This window comes from Scyliorhinus canicula, chromosome 1, assembly GCF_902713615.1.
Source record: "Scyliorhinus canicula chromosome 1, sScyCan1.1, whole genome shotgun sequence".
In the NCBI taxonomy this organism is placed as follows: Eukaryota; Metazoa; Chordata; class Chondrichthyes; order Carcharhiniformes; family Scyliorhinidae; genus Scyliorhinus; species Scyliorhinus canicula.
The window spans coordinates 207,313,947-207,340,935 of record NC_052146.1 but is presented as its reverse complement, the minus strand read 5'-3'; the positions used below and the strand labels follow the sequence as shown (position 1 = coordinate 207,340,935).

The window sequence follows — 26,989 nt, the reverse complement described above, 5'->3', positions numbered from 1 at the left end:
TAACACCACAAATCCCCCCTGGAAAAACCTCCCCACGCCCTCCCCCGCGCGCACCCCCCCACCCTCCCTCCCCCCCCCTCCGCGCTATCAGTCTAGCAACCAAACCGTTTTTCCCTTTCTGCCGATGGCCTCGGGCAGTCCTTGCCCGCGACCCCCCGCTAACGTGCTCCCTTCGTTGCTATCGCCCCCCCCCCTCCCCTCCCCCCCCCCCCCCCTTTCTCCCCGGGTTGCTGCTGTTTCGGCCTCCGGTTCCTATCTCTGATCCAAAAAGTCAAGGAAGGGCTGCCACCGCCGGAAGAACCCCTGTACCGACCCTCTCAGGGCGAATTTGATTCTTTCCAGTTGGATGAAGCTTGCCATGTCGTTTAACCAGGTGTTAACGCTTGGTGGCCTTGTGTCCCTCCACTGAATCAAGATCCTTCTCCGAGCTACCAAGGACGCAAAGGCCAATATTCCGGCCTCCCTTGCCTCCTGTACTCCTGGCTCCACCCCAACCCCAAAAATCGCTAGCCCCCACCCTGGTTTGACCCTGGTTCCCACCACTCTCGATACCGTCCCCGCCACTCCCTCCCAGAACTCTTCCAGTGCCGGACACATCCAAAACATATGTACATGGTTCGCAGGGCTTCCCGAACACCTAACACACCTGTCCTCCCCCCCGAAGAACCGACTCATCCTAGTCCCCGTCATATGGGCTCTGTGCAGCACCTTAAATTGGATGAGGCCCAACCTTGCGCACGACGACGACGAATTGACCCTCTCTAGGGCATCCGCCCATGTCCCATCTTCTATCTGCTCTCCCAGCTCCGCTTCCCACTTGTCTTTCAGCTCCTCTATCGGTACCTCCTCCACCTCCTGCATTATTTTGTAGATGTCCGAGACCTTCCCTTCTCCGACCCAGGCCCCTGACAGCACCCTATCACTCGCCCCTCCATCGGGAAGCAAGGGGAATCCTTCCACCTGTCGTCTGGCAAATGCCTTCACCTGCAGGTATCTAAACGTGTTCCCCGGGGGGAGCTCAAATTTCTCCACCAGCTCTCCCAGGCTCGCAAACCTCCCCTCTATGAACATGTCCCTCAGTTGCCTGATGCCCGCCCTGTTCCAGCTCTGGAATCCCCCGCCAGTGTTCCCCGGGACAAATCTGTGGTTCCCTCTCAGTGGCGCCGCCATCAGACCCCCCACTTCCCCCCTGTGTCGCCTCCACTGCCCCCAGATTTTAAGGGTGGCCGCCACTACCGGACTCGTGGTATACCTTGTGGGGGGGAGCGGCCATGGTGCCGTTACTAGCGCCCCCAGGCTTGTATTGCCGCAGGACGCCCTCTCCATACGTTTCCAAGCTGCCCCCTCCCCCTCCATCACCCACTTGCGCACCATCGATGCGTTCGCCGCCCAGTAGTATCCGGAAAGATTGGGTAGCGCCAATCCTCCACTGTCCCTACTCCGTTCCAAGAAAATCCTTCTCACTCTAGGGGTGCCATGCGCCCACACATAGCCCATAATGCTGCTAGTTACCTTCTTGAAGAAGGCCCTGGGGAGGAAGATGGGCAAGCACTGGAACAGAAACAAGAACCTCGGGAGGACCGTCATTTTGACTGACTGCACCCTCCCTGCTAGCGACAGCGGTACCATGTCCCACCTCTTGAACTCCTCCTCCATCTGCTCCACCAGCCTTGAAAAGTTCAGCTTGTGGAGGGTCCCCCAGTTCCTTGCCACCTGCACCCCCAAGTACCTGAAGCTCTTTACTGCTCTCCTAAAGGGGAGCCGCCCAATTCCCTCCCCCTGATCTCCCGGGTGTATCACAAAGACCTCACTTTTACCCACATTTAATTTATATCCCGAAAAGTCCCCAAACTCCGCTAGTATTTCCATTACCTCCGGCATTCCCCCTTCCGGATCCGCCACATACAACAACAAATCATCCGCATAGAGTGATACCCGATGCTCCTCCCCTCCCCTTGTCAGTCCTCTCCAACCCCCTGAACCCCTCAGTGCCATCGCCAACGGTTCGATCGCTAATGCAAATAGTAAGGGGGATAGGGGGCATCCCTGCCTGGTACCTCGATGGAGCCCAAAATACTCCGACCTCCTCCCGTTTGTAACCACACTCGCCATCGGGGCCGAATACAGCAGCTTCACCCACTTGATAAATCCCTCCCCAAACCCAAACCGTTCCAGCGTCTCCCACAGGTATTCCCACTCCACCCTATCGAATGCCTTCTCCGCATCCAGTGCTACCACTATCTCAGCCTCCCCCTCCACTGCTGGCATCATAATTACATTCAACAGCCTCCGGACATTTGTATTAAGTTGTCGTCCCTTTACGAAACCCGTCTGGTCCTCATGGATTACCCCTGGCACACAATCCTCTATTCTGGTTGCCAGGACCTTTGCCAACAGTTTGGCATCTACATTCAAGAGGGAGATAGGCCTATAGGACCCGCACTGTACAGGGTCTTTGTCCCGCTTCAGGATCAAGGAGATCAGGGCCTGTGACATTGTCGGGGGCAGAGCCCCCCCCTCTCGCGCCTCATTGAAGGCTCGCACCAGCACTGGACCCACCAAGTCCACATACTTCTTATAAAATTCCACCGGGAACCCATCCGGCCCCGGCGCCTTCCCCGCCTGCATCTGGCCTATCCCTTTAACTAGTTCCGGCAGCTCTATCGGCGCCCCCAGCCCCTCCACCCGTTCCTCCTGGACCTTTGGGAACCTCAATCTATCGAGGAAGTTCTCCATTCCCCCCCTCCTCCTGGGCGGCTCAGACCGGTACAATTCCCTGTAGAAATCCCTGAAGACCCCATTCACCTCTTGCCCCTTCTGCACTACGTTCCCTCCCTTCTCTCTCACTCCCCCAATCTCTCTGGCTGCATCTCGCTTGCGCAGCTGGTGTGCTAGCATCCTGCTCGCCTTTTCCCCGTACTCATAGACCGCACCCTGTGCCCTTCTCCATTGCGTCTCCGCCTTCCTAGTGGTCAGTAGGTCAAACTGGGCCTGTAAACTGCGCCGCTCCCTCAACAGCCCCTCCTCTGGTGTCTCCGCATATCTCCTGTCCACTTCTATAAGTTCCCCCACCAGTCTCTCCCTCTCCTGCCTCTCCTTCCTTTCTCTGTGTGCCCTTATGGAGATCAGCTCTCCTCTGATCACTGCTTTCAGGGCCTCCCATACTACCCCCACCTTCACCTCACCCGTGTCGTTCGTGCCCAGATATCTCTCAATGCCCTTCCGGACCCTTCCGCACACCTCATCGTCCGCCAGCAGCCCCACATCCAGGCGCCACAGCGGGCGCTGGTCCCGTGCTTCCCCCAGTTCTACCTCTACCCAGTGTGGTGCATGGTCCGAAATCGCAATGGCCGAGTACTCCGTGTCCTGCACTCTCGAAATCAGCCCCCTGCTCAGTACAAAAAAGTCTATTCTGGAGTACACCCTGTGGACGTGGGAGAAAAAAGAATACTCCCTCGCCCTTGGCCTGCCAAATCTCCAAGGGTCTACCCCCCCCATCTGCTCCATGAACCCCCTTAGCACCTCCGCCGCTGCCGGCCTCCTATTCGTCCTGGAACTCGATCTGTCCAGCCCAGGGTCGAGCACTGTGTTGAAGTCCCCCCCCATGATCAGGCCTCCTGCCTCCAGACCCGGAATGAGGCCCAACAGGCGCCTCATAAAACCCGCGTCATCCCAATTCGGGGCATATACATTTACCAGCACCACATTCTCTCCCTGCAGCCTACCCTTCACCATCACGTACCTACCCTCCTTATCTGCTACCACCTGCGCCGCCACGAACGACACCCTCTTTCCCACCAAAATCGCCACCCCCCGGTTCTTTGCGTCCAAGCCTGAGTGGAACACCTGTCCCACCCACCCCCTTCTCAGGCGCACCTGGTCTACTACTCTCAAGTGAGTCTCCTGCAACATTGCCACATCCGCCTGCAGTCCCTTTAGGTGTGAAAAAACCCTTGATCTCTTGACCGGTCCGTTCAGCCCCCTCACATTCCAAGTAATCAACCGGGTCGCGGAGCGACCCGTCCCTTTCCCCTGTCTGTCAGGGGCCATGTTCTGTCCCCTGTTCGCCCCGGGTCGACCCTCCCCTTCTGACCCGTTCCCCATGGCGATGGCCCCCCCCCCCCCTCTCTCCTCCCGTTCTTCCCTTCCCGTCCTCAGCCTTTCCAGCAGCAACCCGGTATCCCCCCCTAACCCCCCTTCCCCCCCTGGCTAGGACCCCTCCTAGCCGCAGTGTATCCACCATCGTACTCCCGAGAGTCAGCTGGTTTTCGCTGACCCGGCTGCCCCTGCCACACTCCGACTCCTCCCGATGTGGGGGGGGAGGGGCCTCCCCCCCCCCCCCCCCCCCCCCCCCCCCTTGCCATCCCTCTCTGACTCCGCTTCAGCGCGGGAAAAGCCGCCATTGCTGGCCACACCCCACTCTTCTCTCCTCCCCCTTCCTCCGTCCCGCGCGCGGGAAACAGGGGAGAGCCCGCGCTTTCGCCCGGCCACACCCTACCCCACCATCTTCAATTCCACCCCCGTCCCCATCCACACCGATAACAAAGCCCCCTTAAAACGAGAGGAAGAAAAAAGAGAAAACGAAAACACGCATAACCCACTTGCTCCCCCCCCGTCCCGCCTCCCCAACTTAACAATATAACAATATAAATAACAAATCGCAAATAAATACATAAATACATAACTATGCCTGCATAACTAAATAACTAAATAACTACCCAATAATAACGTACTTAACCAACAGTAACCATAACCCTTAAAGAACAGATCAAAAAACAGTAAAAAAGCCCCCCCTACAACAACAATAATTAAGGGAAGTTGGCAACGGGAAGAGACACACAAAAAGGAACAAAAAAAACCCCCATAACACAAGTTCCAAAGAAACCAAACGATCCATCAACTTTAACCAAGTTCCGACCTGGCCTAAGAAAGACATGGGCCACTTGATCAGTCAAGGGTACTCGGGCGGCCTCGACCGCCGGCGTTCCCAAGTTCTAGTTCAGGTCCAGCTTTTCCTCCCGAACAAAAGTCCATGCCTCCTCTGGGGTCTCAAAGTAATGGTGCTGGTCCTTGTAGGTGACCCACAAGCGCGCTGGCTGCAGCATTCCAAACTTGATCCTTTTTGCGTGCAGCACCGCCTTCGTTCGGTTAAACCGGGCCCGCCGCTTTGCCACCTCCGCACTCCAGTCCTGATATATCCGCACCGTCGAATTCTCCCATTTGCTGCTTTTCTCCCTCTTGGCCCACCTCAGCACTTTCTCCCGATCGCAGAAACGCTGGAACCGCACCAGCACCGCCCTCGGGGGCTCGTTTGCCCTAGGCCGCCTAGCCATGACCCGATATGCTTCTTCCAGCTCCAGGGGCGATGGACCGGCCCCCTCTCCCATCAGGGAGCTCAACATCTCCGCTACATATTTCGGGAGATCAGGCCCCTCCAGGCCTTCTGCTAGGCCCAGGATCCTCAAGTTCTTCCGCCTCATTCGCGTGTCCAGCTCCTCAAAGCGGCTCTGCCATTTCAGGTGGAGTGCCTCGTGCACCTCCACCTTTCCCACGAGGACCGTGGCTTCCTCCTCCCTCACCGCCATCTCCTGCTGCAGCTCTCTTATCGACGCCTCTTGGGTCGCCTGGGCCCCCATCAGCCTTGTGGTCGTCGCGTTCATGGACTCTAAGAGTTCCACTTTCAGCTCCGTAAAACACCGGAGGAGAGCGGCCTGCTGCTCCTCCGCCCATTTTCTCCAATCTTCTAGTGCGCCACCGGCCGCCATTTTGGTCCTCTTCCCCCGCTTTTTTTGGGGAGCTGCTGCCGCCTTTTTTGTCGCCCCTCTCCGAGTACCGACCATAAAGTTGGTCTCACTCTCCTCAGGGAGCCTTCCCCCACCGGGATTTGTCTTTACAGTACCGTCGGGGCCCTCCAATCGGCCCTTAAACACCTTTGTCGCAGGAGCTGCCAAATGTGCGACTTAGCTGGTCATAGCCGCAACCGGAAGTCCCCGAGTTCTTGGTCATGAGCATCTCGCAAGGGGTCTGCCTTGGTTAGGATGAAGAATGCAGGGACATGAGATCAGGCAGAAGAGCACCAGCTGCAGCAGGGGACAGGGACAAGAGGGTGAGGTGGACTTCTTTCTCACCACAAGGACAGGACATCCCTCCTCCAGCAGAACCTCCATTGCTTATCCAAGAACCTGTGCACTCCCTCCCTCCGTTCCCGAGACCTGCTACCCTCAGAACTCAGAACCTGCCGCCTCTTGCAATTCTGTCTGGCAGAGCTCTAACAATTGCTCTAGGTGTCCTTCCTGCATCCCATTCAATGTTTTAAATAATAAGGGTGACATCTCTTCAAAAGGAGACAATACAGACAGTGCCTTTTACAAGGTACAGAAAATATTTACCAGGATACAGAAACCGAAACAATAGTTTGACAATTTGTTCCTCATAGCTCTTTGATTTGAACCCAGCTGGTTTAGAAATATAATCCAGTATTCTATTTGTTATCTTTATTGCCACCTCAAGCTGTTTAAACATAGTGAGCAATATGTCAACTAACACCACCAAATCCTTTTCGATATATCCCTTGGCAAGTCCGAGCCCACCCAGGGAATGCAGGCGACTCCTGTGATCCCCTCTAGCCTTCCATTTGCCCATTGCAAATTTATTTGGCACTCATTGTCAAGCTCATTGTCTGATGTTAACTTCCTGTAGACAAACCCACGCCCTCAACGATCCACCTCCCAACTTGTGACTTTGATCACTTTTGCACAGAGATTGTGACTCTCCTCCCCTCCCCCTCCCCCCCCCCCCTCCCCCCCCCCCCCCCCCCCCCCTCCCCCCCCCCCCCTTCCACTCCCATTCACATCATTGTCAGAGCCGATTAAAATGCTAGTGTGGTGTGAAATCGTCAATAAGTGACAGGAATATTGATTTTCAGAGTGACAGCTGGTCTGCTCGCATGCAAACAGATGAGGCTCCTGAGAATCTGTGGAGGTGGTTCACACCCTTCAAGCAATTGTGTCACTCTTAATCAGTTTCCTTGAAGAAACATTCTGGTGAACAAATAGTCATTGCCTATCTCTTTTGCGTTTGGAAAAGATAACAAATCCTGTGCAATCCAAAAACCAAATACCTTCAAAGAAAATCTATAAAGAATTTTGTTCCCAACAGCAGGTTTTGCGTTTAATTTTAATTTGCTTCTTACTCTTGACTTGTGCAGTAATTCAATGCATTTATACAATTATCACAGTATTCCTGTTTATTTTCATGATCGTTCTTATTGGAAAATTCAATATTGAGATTATCTGTGTGATCCTAACATCAAGGGGAAATGGGTTGCCAGCTATGGAGTAGGAATTCCAGGGTCTTCAGTACTTGGAAGTGCTGTTGCTCCAGGCAGGAAACTAGGCCAGAATCTGGATATGCTGGGCTCTGGTGGGCACTGCCAGTGAGGGCCATATAAAGGGGAAGAACCTGACTGAACTGGGAATTCCTGCTTCTTCAGGCTCAGGAAGGTTCCAGCGTTACATAGAACATAGAATTTAGAACATAGAATTTACAGTGCAGAAGGAGGCCATTCGGCCCATGGAGTCTGCACCGGCTCTTGGAAAGAGCACCCTACCCCCTACCCAAGGTCAACACCTCCACCCTATCCCCATAACTCAGTAACCCCACCCAACACTAAGGGCAATTTTGGACACTAAGGGCAATTTATCATGGCCAATCCACCTAACCTGCACATCTTTGGATTGTGGGAGGAAACCGGAGCACCTGGAGGAAACCCACGCGCACACGGGGAGGATGTGCAGACTCCGCACAGACAGTGACCCAAGCCGGAATCGAACCTGGGACCCTGGAGCTGTGAAGCAATTGTGCTATCCACAATGCTACCGTGCTGCCCTGTTACGTTGTACGTTGGCACACTGAGTAAGAACAGGCTCACCAGCCTCCTGAATGATGGAGTTGGACCAATGAGAACTTTTCCTTAATATATGTATTAGAAGAGCTCAAGTCATGCGAGCTATCTGGCCTGAAGGACAATGCAGGCACCTAGCATGTGCCCCAAGTGGCATTGGTCCATGCATAGCAGTAGGAGGGCACCAGTGAGTCCTCTCTCAGTATACTTAGTGCTCATAAATCCCACCCCCCCCACCCCCCGCCCCCCAAACCCCTATGGCTTCACCCCTCTCTATCTCTATAATCTCCTCCAGCCCCTCAACCCTCTTTAGATACCTGAGCTCCTCTCCTGCATGGACCCAATCATAATCACTCCACCACTGGAAGTTGCACCTTCAGTTGCCTGGGCCTCAAGCTCTGGAATCCCCTCCCTCCACCTTGCTTTCCTCCTATGTAAATATAAATTATTGTATGTGCTGGGATTGTAGATAGAATAGATAGAACAGTACAGCACAGAACAGGCCCTTTGGCCCTCGATGTTGTGCCGAGCAATGATCACTCTACTCAAACCCACGTATCCACCCTATACCCGTAACCCAACAACCCCCCCTTACTTTTTAGGACACTACGGGCAATTTTAGCATGGCCAATCCACCTAACCCGCACATCTTTGGACTGTGGGAGGAAACCGGAGCACCCGGAGGAAACCCACGCACACACGGGGAGGACGTGCAGACTCCACACAGACAGTGACCCAGCCGGGAATCGAACCTGGGACCCTGGAGCTGTGAAGCATTTATGCTAACCACCATGCTACCGTGCTGCCCGTCTGTAGTTTTTGAAAGTTCAGGCCTATGGGGACCAGCAGGAAACAGGAAATGTTTAAAAGGATATAAGCACCAACTACATAACTGATGAATGCTGCTTAAATTATGAGTGTTACAGCCCTGAAAAAAGTATTAATTTATCTATTGCTTCCCCCGTTCCCTTTATTTAAAGAGCTTGAAGGAAAGTTTCTCTACAGGCATACACTCCGATTGAACTAATTTTCTGATACTTACTACAATCAGACTGTGTGGAGTTTGCACGTTCTCCATGTGTTCGCATGGGTTACCTCTGGGTGCTCAGTTTCCTCCCACAGTCCAAATATGTGCAGGTAGGTGGATTGACCATGCTAAATTGCCCCTTAATGTCCAGGTTAGGTTTTGGAATTACAGGGATAGGTACTTGTAAATGGGCAGAGTGCTCATTCGAAGGGTTGGTGCAGAATGGCCTCCTTCTGCACTCTAGGGATTCTATGAAAAAGAGGGCCTTGCTTTATTGCCCCGTACCAGGAAGAATCCATGAGTCCAAAGTGAAACAGGGGGACCCGATTTTGGAAGATTGGTGTATATAATTCAGCCCTAGACCAGAGTTAGTGTTTCCCAATTTGTCAGAGTGAAATTTGGTCAGATAATATTATGGGCGGCACATTGGCACAGTGGTTCGCACTGCTGCCTCACAGTTTCAGGGTCCCAGGTTCAATTCCGGCCTCAGGTGACTGTCTGTGTGGAGTTTGCACGTTCTCCCTGTGTCAGCGTGGGGTCCTCCGGGTGCTCCGGTTTCCTCCCACAGTCCAAAGATGTGCAGGTTAGGTGGATTAGCCATGCCCAATCACCCTTTCGTATCCAAAAGGTTTGGTAGGGTTAATACCAACAATCCGCTATCGAGTGCCCCAGCAACCCATAATTCACCCATACCCACCATCACAGTTTCCGAAGTCAGATCGGCCTTCCTGAAAGTGAACCCACGGAAGGCGATGGGCCCGGACGGGATCCCTGGTCGTGCACTCAGAGCCTGCGCGGACCAGCTGGCAGAGGTTTTCACAGACATCTTTAACCTATCCCTACTCCACTCCGAGGTCCCCACCTGCTTCAAGAAGACCACCATCATACCGGTACCAAGGAAGAACCAGGCGACGTGCCTCAATGACTACCGCCCGGTGGCCCTGACGTCAGTTGTAATGAAGGCTGATCATGAAGCGCATCACCTCCATACTCCCGGAACGCCTTGACCCACTTCAATTCGCATACCGTCGCAACCGGTCCACATCAGACGCCATTTCCCTGGCCCTACACTCATCCCTAGAGCATCTCGAAAACAAGGACTCCTACATCAGACTCCTATTTATTGACTACAGCTCCGCCTTCAACACCATAATCCCAGCCAAGCTCATATCAAAGCTCCAAAACCTAGGACTTGGCTCTCCACTCTGCAACTGGATCCTTGACTTTCTGACCAACAGACCACAGTCAGTAAGAATGAACACCAACACCTCCTCCACAATAGTCCTCAATACCGGTGCCCCGCAAGGCTGCATACTTAGCCCCCTACTCTACTCCCTGTACACACACGACTGCATGGCAAAACTTGGTTCCAACTCCATCTACAAGTTTGCTGATGATATGACCATAGTGGGCCGGATCTCGAATAACGACGAGTCCGAATACAGGAGGGAGATAGAGAACCTAGTGGAGTGGTGCAGCGACAACAATCTCTCCCTTAATGCCAGCAAAACTAAAGAGCTGGACATCGACTTCAGGAAGCAAAGTACTGTACACACCCCTGTCAGCATCAACGGAGCCGAGGTAGAGATGGTGAGCAGCTTCATATTCCTTGGGGTGCACATCACCAAAAATCTATCCTGGTCCACTCATGTCGACGCTATCACCAAGAAAGCACAACAGCGCCTTTACTTCCTCAGGAAACTAAGGAAATTCGGCATGTCCACATTAACCCTTACCAACTTTTACAGATGCACTATAGAGAGCATCCTATCAGGCTGCATCACAGCCTGGTATGGCAACTGCTCGGCCCAGGACCGCAAGGAACTTCAGAGAGTCGTGAATACCACCCAGTTCATCACACGAACCTGCCTCCCATCCATTGATTCCATCTACACCTCCCGCTGCCGGGGGAAAGCAGGCAGCATAATCAAGGATCCCTCCCACCCGGCTTACTCACTTTTCCAACTTCTTCCATCGGGCAGGAGATTCAGAAGTCTGAGAACACGGACGAACAGACTCAAAAACAGCTTCTTCCCCACTGTCACCAGACTCCTAAATGACCCTCTTATGGACTGACCTCATTAACACTACACCCATGTCTGCTTCATCCGATGCCAATGCTTATGTAGTACATTGTATATATTGTGTTGCCCTATTATGTATTCTCTTGTATTTTCTTGAATTCTGTTTAATTCCCTTTTCTTCCCATGTACTGAATGATCTGTTGAGCTGCTTGCAGAAAAATACTTTTCACTGTACCTCGGTACACGTGACAATAAACAAATCCAATCCAATAGATTAGGTGGAGGCATTGGCTTAAGTAGGGTGCTCTTTTCTTGGGCCGGTGCAGACTCGATGGGCCGAATGGCCTCCTTCTGCACTGTTGGTATTCTATGACAGACAATCCAGTCAGAAAATTCTCCCCAGTACATGAAGTTTAAATGGTAGCTAAAGTATATTTTGGAGCACTAAGGCATTCCTGATTTGCTCCTTGGAGGCATGAAGAAAATACATGAGAAGCTACTCTTTAAAGATCAAAACTCTTCCCACGATTTATTTTAACAACTGGATTTCTCTTTGACAATTGTAAATTAAACAAGTGACAAAGGGATTACAGACAAGGGGCGGGATTCTCCCCTACCCGGCGTGACGGAGGGTCCCGGAGTAGGGGAGTGGTACCAACCACTCAGGGGTCGGGCCTCCCCAAAGGTGGGGAATTCTCCCCACCTTTGGGGGCCAGCCCCGCGCCGGAGCGATTGGCACCAGAAGACTGGCGCAAAAAACTGGCGCCCCCGGCAGCGGGGCTGGCCGAAAGGCTTTCGCCGGTCCGCGCATGCGCCGGCAGTGACGTCAGCCGCTGACGTCACTGCCGGCGCATGCGCGATGTGGGGTTCTCTTCCGCTTCAGCCATGGTGGAAGCCCCCCGCGCCCCCCCCTCCCCCCCAGGACCCCGGGGCCCGCTCGTGCCGCTGATCCCGCCCCCCCCCCCCCCAGGACCCCGGGGCCCGCTCGCGCCGCTGATCCCGCCATTCCAGAGGTGGTTCAAACCTCGGCGGCGGGAGAGGCCTCCCAGCGGCGGGACTTCGGCCCATCCGGGCCGGAGATTCACCGCAGGGGCCTCTCCAATCGGAGTGGCGAGATTCCCGCCACCACCACTTCCCGGGTGGCGGAGAATCTCTGCCACGGCGGGTGCGGGATTTTCGGCGGCCCCAGGCGATTCTCCGACCCTGCTGGGGGTCAGAGAATTTCGCCCAAGTTCAGAATTCCGTATAAAAGGTAGTTGGAAATCTCTGAGACTGCTGCTAGTCTGACTGACATTTGCTTGGCGTGCGAACATCTGATGAGGTTTGCAATCACAATATCAAGCATCCAACTCTCTAAATTAGACATTTTAATATCTGTGTGCGAGGATGTATTCACATTAGCAGCAGTCCCCACTTCCTCATGTACACTATCATTTTTAAATCAACTTTCTGCCAGAGTTGGCACAAAGGCGATCAAGGATGTGAATGTGGAACCATTAGCTTCAATTAAGCTCTATCCAAGCAGAAGTCATTGCATGGCTAGAAGCTAATTGTCCTGTCTTGGCTCGAGCTCTGCGCAGACCTGGACTCAGCTCACCAACCCTCCAGGATTGCACTGGGGTCTCTAGGAATTAAGGATTAATCACCAGGGTATTGCTGGGAGCAATCCTGGAAAAAATCATTGGGGCGACCAAATAAATTGTGTTTTTGTTAAAACATCGCTGAATATTTTATTCAGGAAATATAAAAATATCAGACATGGAAGAAAAGGTTGAGTAGCAGTCAGGAATCGTACAACTCTGGCAATGACCCGTCTGGTTGCTTTTGTATTTTCTGGGAATGTGTAGCAAACTCCGAGCCGTTGTTTATTCTCATTAAAACTGCGGCTCTTGCGAGGTTAAGCCTCATCCAGTTTAAGGTGGTGCACAAGATCCACATGACGGTTGCGAGGATGGACCGGTTCTTTGCAGAGGTGAAAGATAGGTGTGGATGGTGTGCGGGGTGGGTGGGTGTGGGGGGGAGGGGGGGGGCACAAATCACGTCCATCTGTTCTAGGCGTGTACAGGATTGAGGGAGTTTGGAAGGGGTTCTCAGATGTCATGTCCGAGATTCTGGGCTAGGGGTGGCCCTGAGTCCAGGGGTGGTGATATTTGGCGTGTTAGAAGATCCGGGAGTCCAGGTGGGGAGAGAGGCCGATGTATTGGCCTTTGCCTCCCTGATAGCGGAGACGGATCTTCAGAGATCATAGAATTTACAGAGCAGAAGGAGGCCATTTGGCCCATCGAGTCTGCACCAGCTCTTGAAAAGAGCCCCCTACTTAAGCCCATGCCTCCACCCTATCCCCGTAACCCAGTAACCCCACCTCACCCTTTTGGACACTAAGGGGAATTTAACATGGCCAGTCCACCTAACCTGCACATCTTTGGACTTTGGGAGGAAACCAGAGCACCTCGAGGATACCCACGCAGACACGGGGAGAATGTGAAAACTCTACACAGTGACCCAAGCCGGGAATCGAAACTGGGACCCTGGAGCTGTGCAGCAACTGTGCTACCGGGCTGCCCTTTGTTGTGCTTGCAAAGGCAGAGGTATGGGTAAGCGACCTGGCAGGATTCCTGCATTTGGAGAAGGTCAGGTTCGCCTTATGGGGGGGGGGGGGGGGAAATAAGGGAATTAAGAGGGCAGGGTGAGTTGGCGGGTTTGCGTCCGGGGATGTTGTGGGGGGTGTTCCATGTTCCTGATGATGTTTGGTCTACTGGGGCGAAATTCTCCGACCCCACGCAGGGTCGGAGAATCGGCCGGTGACGGCGTTATTCCCGCTCCCGCCGGGTTTTTAATTCTCCGAGCGGCCAAAAACCAGTGTTGTTCAAATCCTGCCGGCAGCCTCTGAAAACAGCTGGCGCCGGCGGGATGTCATTGATTTTTAACAGACAGACATTCTCCGTGCCGGATGGGCCGAATTCCCGCCGACGTGGCCACGGGTCACGTCGGCGAAAAACAGAGTAGCTTTAAAATGGCGTCAACCATTGATGATGGTTGATGCCGTTCAGTGACCTAGGGCGAGTGCGGGGGTGGCGGCGTTGGAGAGGGGTGGATTGGGGGGGGGGGGGGTTGCGGCGTTGAGGGGGGGGTTGCGGCGTTGAGGGGGGGTTGCGGCGTTGGGGGGGTACCGGCGTTGAGAGAGAGGGGACGGGTATCGGCGTTGAGAGAGAGAGGGGGGGCGGCGTTGGAGGGGGTTAGGGGTGGTGGGGAGGGGGGTAGGGGTGGTGGGGAGGGGGGTAGGGGCGTTGGAGGGGGGGTATGGGTGGTGAGGGGGGTAGGGGCGTTGGAGGGGGTAGGGGTGGTGAGGGGGGTAGGGGCGTTGGAGGGGGGTAGGGGTGGTAAGGGGGTAGGGGTGGTGAGGGGGTAGGGGCGCTGGAGGGGGTAGAGGCGTTGGAGGGGGGTTGGGGTAGGGGCAGCGGCGTGCAGGGGGGGGCGACGGTGCGTTGGCCCCGGGCATCCGTCGCCCCCCTGCACACCGCTGCCCCCTACCCCAACCCCCCCCACCACCCCTACCCCCCTCCAACGCCCCTACCCCCCTCCAACGCCCCTACCCCCCTCCCCACCACCCCTACCCCCCTCCCCACCACCCCTACCCCCCTCCCCACCACTCCTACCCCCCTCCCCACCACCCCAACCCACTCCAACGCTGCCCCCCCCTGTCTCTCAACTCCGGTACCCGTCCCCTCTCTCTCAACGCCGGTACCCACCCCCCCCCCCTCAACGCCGTTACCCACACCCCCTCTCTCAATGCTGGTACCCCCCCCCCACCCTCTCTCAACGCCGGTACCCCCCCCCCCCCCTCTCTCAACGCCGGTACCCACCACCCCCCTCTCTCTCTCAACGCCGGTACCCACCCCCCCCTCTCTCTCAACGCCGGTACCCCACCCCCCCTCTCTCTCAACGCCGGTACCCCCCCCTCTCTCAACGCCGGTACCCACCCCCCCCTCTCTCTCACCGCCGGTACCCACCCCCCCCTCTCTCAACGCCGGCACCCACCCCCCTCTCTCTCTCAACGCCGGTACCCAACCCCCTAACAACGCCGGTACCCACCCCCCCCTCTCTCAACGCCGGTACCCCCCCCCCCCTCTCTCAACGCCGGTACCCACCCCCCCCCTAACAACGCCGGTACCCCCCCCCCCCCTCTCTCAACGCCGGTACCCCCCCCCCCCTCTCTCAACGCCGGTACCCACCCCCCCCCTCTCTCAACGGCGGTACCCACCACCCCCCCTCTCCTCCCAACGCCGGTACCCGTCCCCTCTTTCTCTCTCTCAACGCGCCACTTCCGCAGCGGGTGAAACTGACGCGTATCGCGTCAGTCCGCTGCTGGCCCTTTTGGGAACGGAGATTAACGGCTTAAAAGAAGGCCCCAACGCCGGAGTCATCCACACCGCTTTTGCCCGCCGGAAATGGGCGTCACGCAGGTCTTCAGAGAATTTCGCCCCTGATATGCAAAATGCTTTTAATAAAAATATTTTTTACAAAAACTGCAGTTCTGTTTCCTTGGGGCAAGTTTTTGGGGTGGCAATTCTCACCACCCCCCTCCCCCCCTCACCCCTCCACACCCAGGTGGCAGGACAGCTGACCCAGCCAGTTCTGCAGCCAGGGCCCTTTCCCAGTGGTGGGCTGCAATGCGGATTAGTTGCCCGGCCCCTCGGAGTGAGCAGCTGATTTGCCTAATTAGGGGCAGCACGGTAGCATTGTGGATAGCACAATCGCTTCACAGCTCCAGGGTCCCAGGTTCGATTCTGGCTTGAGTCACTGTCTGTGTGGAGTCTGCACATCCTCCCCGTGTGTGCGTGGGTTTCCTCCGGGTGCTCCGGTTTCCTCCCACAGTCACAAAGATGTGCAGGTTAGGTGGATTGGCCATGATAAATTGCCCTTAGTGTTGGGTGGGGTTACTGGGTTATGGGGATAGGGTGGAGGTGTTGACCTTGGGTAGGGTGCTCTTTCCAAGAGCCGGTGCAGACTCTATGGGCCGAATGGCCTCCTTCTGCACTGTAAATTCTATGTAAAGGCCACTGACATCATTGCCGAGAGTGGGGTAGGCCCCCCCCCCCCCCCTCCAGCCTCGCCATGTGGGGAAGCCGCCTGCTTATTGGAGATATGGCGGGGTGGTGAAATGGGCATCGGAGCCAGAGGTCCATCCGCAATGAGGGAAAGCAGCCCCATTGGCCCGAATAATCAGCAAAGCCACCTGCCTCCTGAGGTATTCCCCCTCCCGCCCTCACATCCTTTAACAAAAACCCTCACTCTGAGCTCCCAGGTTCTCCTCCCTGCCTCAGCGGCACCCACTTTTCCCAGTGGCGCTGCCCACTCTTCAGAGATACCAGCCCTCTGATCAGGCTGATCGAATCCGTGGACAGCTCCCCATCATTAATTGGACATTGGGCCCATCGGTGGCCAATTAGAAGGCCCAGCTGCTGGTAAACGCAGGCTCTGGATCCACTTTTCATCTGTATGTTGGGGCCCTGAAGCTGGGGGTAAAATTCAGGTCTCTGCGTACGGTTAAGTTACAAGTCCCTCACCCCTCTTTCTCCAAATACCATGTAGGATTAGATCCATGAGAAGGATTTGAACTGAAACAAGCATTATTCCAGCCAGAAAACTGTGTTCACTCCCGGTAATGCTTTTTTTCTTATTTAGTTCTGGCAGAATTTAATCTGGCTGCTCAAATCCCTTCACAAGGTACTTAATGTAATTCCCGTAGCTATATCTAATCGAGAGATAGGGGCCGCGATTCTCCGAGGCCGCGCCGGTTGGGAGAATCGCTGGCCATGCCATTTTATTGCGCGACGACGGTCCGATGCCGTCCTGCCATTCTTGCAACCAGCGAGAGCGGCCCCGTCTAGTTCTGCGCCGTGCCAGCTGGAGAATTGCCCGAGACACCCACAACGGCGATTCTCCGGTACCCCTGCCATTCTCCGACCTGGCGCTGTTTGCTGCCGGCGGGAACTGTGCAGAAACGCTGGGGGGATGGCCTGTGGGGGGGGGGGGGGGGGGGTGTTTCCTACACTGGGGGGAGCCTCCGATGAGGTCTGGCCCATGATCGGGACCCACCAATCGGCGGGCTGACCTCTTTGAAGGAGGACCTCCTTTCCTCCGCTGCCCCGCAAGATCCATCTGCCACCTTCTTGTGGGGCGGCCTCGGGGAGGACGGCAACCGCGCATGCGCGGGTGACTTCATTTACGCGGCGCCACTTTGGCATCAAGGCCCAGCACGCGTAAAATACGCGACGCCGCTCCTAGCCCCCAGGGGCAGGAGAATAGGGAGCTGGGAGCGGGCTCCGACGCTGGAGTGAAACACTCCGGTTTTCACTCCGGCGTCGGGACTTTGTCTCCATTTCGGAGAATTGCGCCCAGGAGGTTCATCAAGGTTTGCTTCCATTTTCTTTGGTGGCTGTTTGTAATCAAGCAACAGAAGCACAGAAATCTGCATGTTAATATTAAATGCAGGGGAGATCTTGCAGTAAAACGTTTGGAGCCATTAGGTACAAGCAGAGGCTCTTTTCAGAAACGGGAGAAATGAACTTTCTCTTGAGAAAAGCAAGCCTGTTTCTTTATTGTGGAGCTGAGGAAAGAGAGCGATTCTTCGGCCTCATTGTGCCCTTGCTCGAGCAAAGCGAGATCGGTAAATAGAGGGAGAGGTAAAAAAACGAGAACCTCGCCAGGCGCCAAACAGTTTGTGATGCAACCGACCCACTCCCGTAGGTGAAATCGGGATCTCGCAATAGCGTGGCAAGAAACCAATTATCACCACTACCACTTAAGCCCTATTTCCATACAATTAATGGGAGCCACCCTTATCCAGCGGCCTCCCGTGATTCATCAGCCTCCCCAGTAAGTGCTCACGCTGGCGACGATTATAATAATCTTAATTGTCAAAAGTAGGCTTACATTAACACTGAAATGAAGTTACTGTGACAATCCCGTAGTTGCCACACTCTGCACCTTTTCTGGGGACATGAAGGGAGAATTCAGAATATCCAATTCACCTAACAGCACGTCTTATGGGGAAACCCACGCAGACACAGGGAGCACGTGCAAACTCCGCACAGCCAGTGACCCAAGCTGGGAATGGAACCTGGGACCCTGGAGCTGTGAAATACCAGTGCTAACCACTGTGTTACCGTGCCACCCTCCTTTTTAAAAATTAGTACTCCTTTTTAAAAACGGGAACCTGGCGGAAGGGCTTCTATGGGGAGCTGAGGAAGTGAGTAGCCATCTTCGCTCACAGGCAAAGAGCCCGGCTTTCCACCCTAGTGCCCGGTGGGGACCCTCCGCAGGTGTTGCCACATGGGAGGGTGGAGGGAGGCGCTCGGGGGCAACTGCATGCGGTACCCATGTCAACCCCTGAATCGTGTGTATCAGTTCCGGGGGAAACCCTTGCCTATCTGCCCCACCGACCAACCATAACCTCCACGACTGCCAAGGTCTCTGGCCATGGGGCTGAGGCTATTGCTAATAGGGAATTGGACATCATGCTTAATTGAGCACTTCACACAACACCACCATATTCTCGTGAGTGGGTGGGCCATGTAGCATGTGGGAGTCATTGCCTCGCATCCCAATCAGACCGTGATAAGACCATAAGACAATAAGACATAGGAGCAGATATCTTTCTCATCCCCATTGTCCTGCCATCTCCCCATAACCCCTGATCCCCTTATTAATCAAGAACCTATCTATCGCTGTCTTAAAGACACTCAGTGATTTGGCCTCCACAGCCTTGTGCAGCAAAGAGTCCCGCAGATTCACCACCCTCTGGCTGAAGAAATTCCACTGCGGGAGGCAACACCACACACGCAGCAGCCATCATCCGAACACCCAGGGGTTGGGACATAGCTCCGGGGACATGTCCACGGCCGGAAGGTGGGTGAGTGCCATGGGGAGAGAACCAGCGCCCGTCCAGGTGACATTATGAGCAGATGTCGGGGGTACAGGGTCTGGGGTCTAGTGAGGGCGAGCTGCTGCGGCCAGGAGTGCGTGGGCAGGGCATTTTGGGTCGGGGGTGGGATCAATGAGGGAATGGAGGGTCCCAGGGTGGGAGCCACCGCTGTTTGTCAGTCTAACACCTTCTCCCAATGCCTTACAGATATTGAACACTATGGCAGGGATTTTGGACCCAGAACTTGCCCAAGTGGTGCTGCTGCTAGGCCGGGCAGCCAGACGCCGGAGGCAGCGGCAGCAGCAGCAGTATCTGCAGATGCTCGAGGCAGTGGCCCATAGGCCAGACCCCGCTGCACACCCGAGGACCCGGCCTCCCATCAGGCCAGGGAGGGACCCAGCGGGGGAGTCCTGCGACAGCCCAGGTGGACAGGCGGCGCTGGTCATTTGAACAGATGACAGACAGCGCGTGCTGCAATGGACTCCACCTCAACCAGGAGACGCTGTGGCATCTGTGCCACATCCTCACGGACTTGGCACCACATGGAGGAGGAGGACATCCGCTCCCGATGGCTGCCAAGGTCACTGCAGATCTGAAGCTTTACGCCTTGGGGTCAGTCCAGGGCTCGAACGGCATCCTGTGTGGCATCTCATAGGCCACAGCTCACACGTCCATCCGACAGGACATGGATGCCTATTTGCCCGGGCGGAAAATTACATCAGCTTTGACAGGAACCAAGCCCAGCAAGATGCTCAGGCAGAAGGTTTCTTCGCCATCGCCGGGACGTCCCAGGTCCAGGGGGTAGTAAATGGCCCTGCGCTGATCTGGGAGTGACCTACGTTAACAGAAATGAGTTCCACTCCCTGAACATACAATACATGTGCGACCCCACCAGATGACGATAATGCACGTGTGTGCATACTTCTCGGGGAGCATCCACGGCAGCTGCATCCTGAGGCAGTCGGTCATCCCAAGCCTCCTGGAGGACCACCCCAGGATGAGCAGCTGGCTTTTCGAGGCTAAGGGGTACCCGCTGAGGACATGGCTAATGATGCCAGTATGGAGGACGGAGACTGAAGCGGAGACCCGGTACAACAAGGTCCTTACAGCCACCTGGGCTGTCATTGAGCGGAGCATTGGACTCGTCAATGCATGGTTCTCTCCCACCACCTATTATATCATAGCAGTGGTGGGATGACACCTTTAATTGGGCATGAAATGCACACCCGAGGGTCTCATGGGCGGGTGGCTCACTGGACAACTTTACCCATAAAATCCAGCTTTGAGGGAGCAACAGGCTCAAGGTAAGACAGAGAGAGTGCTACTGTTGAGATTCTCTCTCTCTCTGACATTTAAAAAATTAAAAACAATAAGTGGAATCAGCAGCCTGGTCACCGTTATGAAACCAGGTTAAAGTCCAACAGGTTTGTTTCAAACACGAGCTTTCGGAGCGCAGCTCCTTCCTCGGGTGAATCAGATGCGCTCCGAAAGCTCGCGTTTGAAACAAACCTGTTGGACTTTAACCTGGTGTTGTTAGACTTCTTACTGTGTTCACCCCAGTCCAATGCCGGCATCTCCACATCATGGCTACCATTATGAAAGGGTGTGTGGAGGAGAAGGGGGTGAGGGGGCGGGGGGAAAGCCCACTTTGTAAAGTCTGTCCCCGTGGCTTGAGCCAGGCAAACAGTTAGTGTCTCTAAACATATCTGCAGCATTGGTCCCCTGCGTTTACTGCCAGGAGGTTGCCTGCAGGTAGGCCATTCAGCCCCTTGAGCCTGCTCCCCATTCAATAAAATCATTCTCTTTTCTACAGCTAGTGTTATGCCCTTCCCCATGCTAACTCATCTGAGACAAACACAACTCGTAACCAAAAAGCCATTTATAATCCCTACAGTGAAGAAGAAGGCCATTCATCCGATCGGGTCTGCACCGAACCTTCGAATGAGCACTCTACCCATGTCCACTACCCTGTCCGCCCCACCCTACCCTTGTAACCCCACCTCACCTGCACATCTCTGGACACGAGGGAGCAATTTAGCCTGGCCAATCCACCTAACCTACATATCTTTGGACTGTGGGAGGAATCGGGAACATTCGGAGGAAACCCACGCAGACACAGGGAGAAAGTGCACACATACATAACTCAAGGTCGTAATCGAACCCAGGTCCCTGGCGCTGTGAGGCAGCAGTGCTAACCACTGTGCCACCATGCCGCACCATGTATTAAAACTCTCAAACAGCACTATGTATGTACCTACACCACATGGACTGCGACAGTCTCTGGGAGGCAGCTCACCAACACCTTTTCAAGGGCAATTAGGGATGGGCAGCAAACGTTGAGCTTGACCACAACCCATAAAATAATTTTTAAATAGTTATAAAGGAGAATATTTTAATGAGGACATGGGGAGTCCACATCGAGTAAAATAAAAAGTTTTAATTTCCAGCACATTATATACATTGCCCGGTAGCTCCCCACCGAGTTCCTTTCTGGTCGGCGCCTTACTGGCCGACCTTTTATATACAGAGGTCAACAGTGATCCCTCACCCCTGGGGGGGGCTCCTTATCCGTAAGGGACACGGGGAAGATAATAATTCCAGTCTGGTGCGAACTATTGCATTCCTTTCCCCCTCCCTTACCAAAGTCCAAAGAACCCCCCCCTCAACGCCCAATTGAGGCGGAGAAGGAGGAGCAGGCGGAGGATGTCGGATTCTTTTTAGCCCCAGTAATTCAACGTGGAGCTGATGCGCCGGATCGTTTGGCGTACACCATTCTGGTGATCGTTGTCTGCGGCAGGAACGTCATGGCGGACGATTGGTAGGAGGCGGCTGATCGGCATCCGAGACCGCAGAGGTCTGCGTCTCCATTTCAGGGTCGGAAGATACGTGAGGCATGTCGATGTTGAGAGAGAAACTGGAGGCGTTACAGCAGGCTGGTTCAGCCAGCGGATCCAGAACAGCTTTCCTTCAAGTAGCCTCACAAGGGAGTAACCTCTGTGAGCAATCTGATCCAAATGCCGTTGCATCAGTTCCCCCTGGTCCCAAACTTGGTAAGAGACTTATCCCGATGAACGACAACCCAGAGGGCCATCACGAGCAGCATTGTGAAGTTACCAACGAACACTGTGTCGTCAGCTGCGGAAGTGTCAAAGAAGTCAACATCGAACTGGGCATCGCCCTTGAAAATCATGGTTACGGCGCACCTTTGTGCCAATGTGCGGGATAATCAAACTCCGTCGTGTACGAAGCCTACGACCCATTTACATCTCAGCGAGGTGCCACCCCACATACTGTGTGTGGCCTGGTCCTGTGTGAGAATAGAAATCTTGTCAGCCTGGCGTCCATCAAGCCTGAGGTCTGTTTCTTGAGACCCTGGTTAACCGTTTGCGCAGCCCTCTCTGCCAAGCCATTCAATGCCAAATGGAATGGAGCAGTGCAGACATGGCAAATTCAATTGCTTTTCATAAAAGCGGCAGACTCTTCACTCGTGAAAGAGGTGCCATCATCTGTCACGAGCACATCAGGGATTCGGTGGGTGGAAAAAGAAATGCACAATCGCTTGATGGTCGCCCGGGAGGTGATCGTCGCCATCCTGTGAACCTTCAGCCACTTTGAGTGGGTATCCACAAGGGGGATTTACGGAATCCGTCTGTAGGGGAAGATGGCTCAACACATCAGCATGCGCAATCTGGGTTCCTGGGCAGTGCTCGAATGAGTATTCATAAGCAGCCAATAATATTTTTTTTTACAAATGTAGACTACTAAATTAATTTTTTCCACTTAAGGGGCAATTTGGCATGGCCAATCCACCAACCCTGCACATCTTTGGGTTGTGGGGGCGAAACCCACACAAACACGGGGAGAATATGCAAACTCCACACGGACAATGACCCAGAGCTGGGATCGAACGGGGGACGTCGGTGCCGCGAGGCAACAGTGCTAGCCACTGCGCCACTGTGCTGCCACAAAGCAGCCAATAATAAGGCCCAGCACTGAGTCCTCACAGATGCAATTGGCAGGATCGCCTTGTTTTCACGGACGAGAAACAGCAGCAGCTTGTGATCCATGATGATAAAGAAATGGTGGCCATAGAGGTACTGATGAAATCACTTTGCACCAAGTATGACCGCCAAGTCTTCTTTTTCTATTTAGGCATAGTCTCTCTCAGCCACAGCCAGTGTCTGTGAGGCAAAGACAATTGGATGTTCACGGCCATTGCTCATGCCCCAAGCATCGTATGTGACGTACAATGGTTTTGAAGGATGGAAATGTGGTAACACCAACAAGAGGATAACTGCCGTTTCACCTTCTTAAATGCCTCCACTCCCAAAGCTGATGCTTATTGAAGAATGAGTGAAGGGGATCAGACTGGTTGTCAGATTTGGAATAAATCGGCCATAATAATTTACTAGCCCAAGAAAAGAGTGAAGGCTGGTGACATCTCACCGAGCTGGGGCCATCATGATGACTCTCTTTCACGGTGACCAAATGTCGGCCTTCCCGATCCACCCGATACCCCACCCGATACCCCAAATATACCACTTCCTTTGCATGAAACAAGCACGTCGTGTTTCGCAGGCAGACTCCATACTCTGAAAAACACCTTCTTGAGGTTCTGCAAATGTTCTTGGCCAATGGTCCCTGCGAACAGCACGTCACCTCAGTAAACTGTAACGTGCGGAAATCCACGCAGGATGTTCTCCATACGCATGCCAAGGATACTCCGAACGGGAGCCGGGAGCCAGGTGTACCCCTTGTGCATATTGATTGTGACGTACTTCCATGATGATTTATCGAGCTCCAGTTGTAGATAAGCGTTGCAATTTCGTGAATGTACGGCCACCCATCCAATGTTGCGTACAGAGCCTCAATGCGTGGTAAAGGATAATCGTCCAACCTCAAAGCCATGTTCACCATCAATTTATAGTCTCCGCAGAGGTGGGCTATCTTAACTGGCTTCACTGCAGGGACAACTGACCCCGCCCAATCGGCAAAGGGCACAGGCCTGATGATGCCCAAAGTTCAGTCTCGACATTCTCCACTAAAGCATAGGAAACCAGATGGACACAAAAATATCAGGGTTGGGCTTCCAGGTACAGCTTGATCTTGGCCACGGTCCCTTTAATGGTGCACAAGCCAGCTGGAAAACCTCGGTGCTTGCTCAGTATCGCACACAGACCACCAGATTCCACTTGAAAGATATGTTGCCAATCCAACTACAGATGGTGTAGCCATTCAAGTCCCAACAGTCTAGGGCCACTTCCTTGAACAACAATGAGGGGAAGGCGAACTGATTGGCCCCCATAAACTACTAGAGCAAGAGCGGACCCCACAATATTCAGTCGCTCCCCTGTATAAGTGGCCAAAAGAGATGCCGTGTCAGCCAAGGTCAAAGTCTGCAAACCTTGTTTTATATGACCACGGGTGCTCTGTGCCACCACAGAAATGGCAGATCCCATATCCAATCCAGACATTAGATGTCTCGGCAGCCGACTCTTTGCCCAGAGGCCAGAGCCAGTCCAGGTCGTGAGGATACCACATGAGGTGCCCCACAATGTTCCCCTCCATCCTTTGTATCTCTTGGACACCACGTTCCACACTTTCCTGGGTCAAGGAGATCTGCAGTGCTTGCTGAAAGGTCAGGGAGATTTCGTACAAAGGCTTTTTCTGTTTTTTCATGTTATTTATTCCGCAGACCAAACAATTGCAGAGCATATCAGATAAAGTAGTTCCATACTCTCAAAACTCAGCTATCTTCCATAGCCGTGATACAAACTCGGTGACGGACTCTCCGGGGGACCTCTCCACCGCATAAAGCCAATTATCTTTGAACGATTACTGACAGGGTCGGGTTAAATTTTTGCCCCACAAATGCCATGAGTTGGTTGAATGATTGCGTATCTGATGCCACCGGACACGTGAGACTCCAGATCACCCTGAACATGCGCGCTCTGCAGTCGTCAACAGTATGACCATCTGGCACTTGTCGACCATGATGTTGTTAGCCCAGAAGAAGCAATGCATCCTCTCTGTGTATGGTTCCAGTCTTCAATACCGGTGTCAAATGCAGGCATGGCGAATCAAGAAAACCTGGATCCAGGAAATCAGGGAGGTGGCTCAGCCTAGTAGGTCACAGCGTCAACAGCAAGCCAGTTTACTCCTCATCGCCAGTTTAATAAGGACACTGAGTCCACACCGAGGAAAATAAAGAAGCAAAAGTTTTATTTAGAACATGATTATATACATTGCTGGGTAAATATCTACCAGGTTCCTGTTCTGGTGCCTTACTGGCTGACCTTTTTTACAGAGGATACTAGAGAGCCCCTAGTGCGAGAGCTCGTACTCCTCAAGGACCACGGGTAATGTCATCATTCCCACCCTGTGGGCCCATGCGCCCTATTACACTACAAATGGCGGACCTCCTGAAAATGAAGATGCATCTCTGGGAGCACTCCAAGGCTGGAACATGGATCCCCTCCAGGACACTGGAAGGTCTGCCAGTAGATGCTGCCCCTAACCATTGCTGTGGTGTTCTGGGCTCCAAGGCTGCCATGGGCATCTATCCTGAACTCCGGAGACAGCCCTAGGTGTTGTTCAGATGAATCCCGGCATCTGCACGCAATGGTATTCTAGACGTGATTTCCACTGGCATGTTTCCCACTGGCACCGAGGAGATTCGAGCATGGGTGGTCAGACCTTCATTTGCATGCCATTAGCGGGATGCAAATCTGTTTCACGCCAGCCTCCAGCTGATTTTCCAATCCGTCATGGCGGGCACCAGCGGATGATCCTGCTGTAAATTGACACGGCCATGAAAACAATTTCTGGGAGTCCTGCCAAATATCTCCCCTGCTCCTGCATGCCATTAAACCCACAGTTGGGGCTTGGGAGAATTCTGCCCTGTGTTTTAACTTTGGCTGCTCTCTGTAAAAGAAGTGAATTTGTGCGTGTGCAAAGGCTTTTAGCAAGTATTGCTCTTAAAGGGACATTTATCAAATTTTTCACAGGAGCATTTTTTTGGTTGCAGCCATTGACTTTTAAGTTTTGTGAGCTCTCTAGGTGCCTGCTTTGGCTTCATTACATTTATTTTTCTGGATTGTTAAGATGGATAGTGGGTCCAATTAATTGAAATATGGCCATTTTTCACAATCGCTCTTTATTTCTGTTTTACCAGGTGTAAGAGGAAGATCCACATCCATGTCTGCAGGTAAACCTGGAATAAAATCTTCACTTCACCAGTAAGGCAATGATGGAAATCTGCCATCTGCCGAAAACGGCCTCTCCTGCAGGAATGGCAATGCCAGTTTGACTCAATGCAAGCTGGCACTGGGTAAAGGAACCCACGCCAATCTGCACTGCACTGAGGCATCAAGTAGATCACTGACATGCTGTTCTTATGGGAAATACCCTTCACTTTCCCCATGGAAAAACCAGCAACCGAACATGCTGACACTACTTTGCAGAATCCCCCAAAGCCCACGTATTAAATTAACGTAAGAAATTGTGGAGACAGTGATGTAGTGGCTATGTCATTGGACTAATGCTCTGGGGACACAGGTTCAAATCCCACCACATCAGCTGATGTAATTTATATTCAAATAATAGAACTAGAATTATAAAGCTCGTCTCAGTAGTGGTGGCCATAACAACCGTGATTGATTTGTTGTAAAAACCCATCTGGTTCACTAATGTCCTTTCTGGGGAAGGAAATCCGCTGTCCTTACCCAGCCTGGTCTATGTCTGACTCCAGACCCCACAGCAATGTGACTGAACCTTAACTGTCCTCTGAAGTGGTCGAGCAAGCCATTCAGTTCATGAAAGAACACTGAAAATAAACATTTTCCACCAGTCGACAAATCATAGCTGATTTGACTGACTTCAGTCCATTTTATGGCTTTCTACTCAGTACCCTTGACAATCAAACTAATGTCTAACTCGGTCTTTAATGTAATCAAAGCCTCAGCTGCCTGGTGGGGGATGGAGGGGGGTAGAGAATTCCTCCTCATTCCCAACTTAAACTTTTACTCTGAAACTGTTTCCTTCTAGACTTCCCCACGAGGGGAAGCATCCTCTCAGCATCTACCCTGTCAAACCCAATCAGCACAATG

The 26,989-nt window shown here is 53.5% G+C and overlaps 1 protein-coding gene across 2 annotated transcripts in view; it reads right to left on the bottom strand.

Annotated features, from left to right (window-relative positions):
• Positions 1–26,989, bottom strand: part of snap25a (synaptosome associated protein 25a) — a 186,438-nt gene that overhangs the window by 47,926 nt on the left and 111,523 nt on the right. The window lies entirely within an intron of this gene.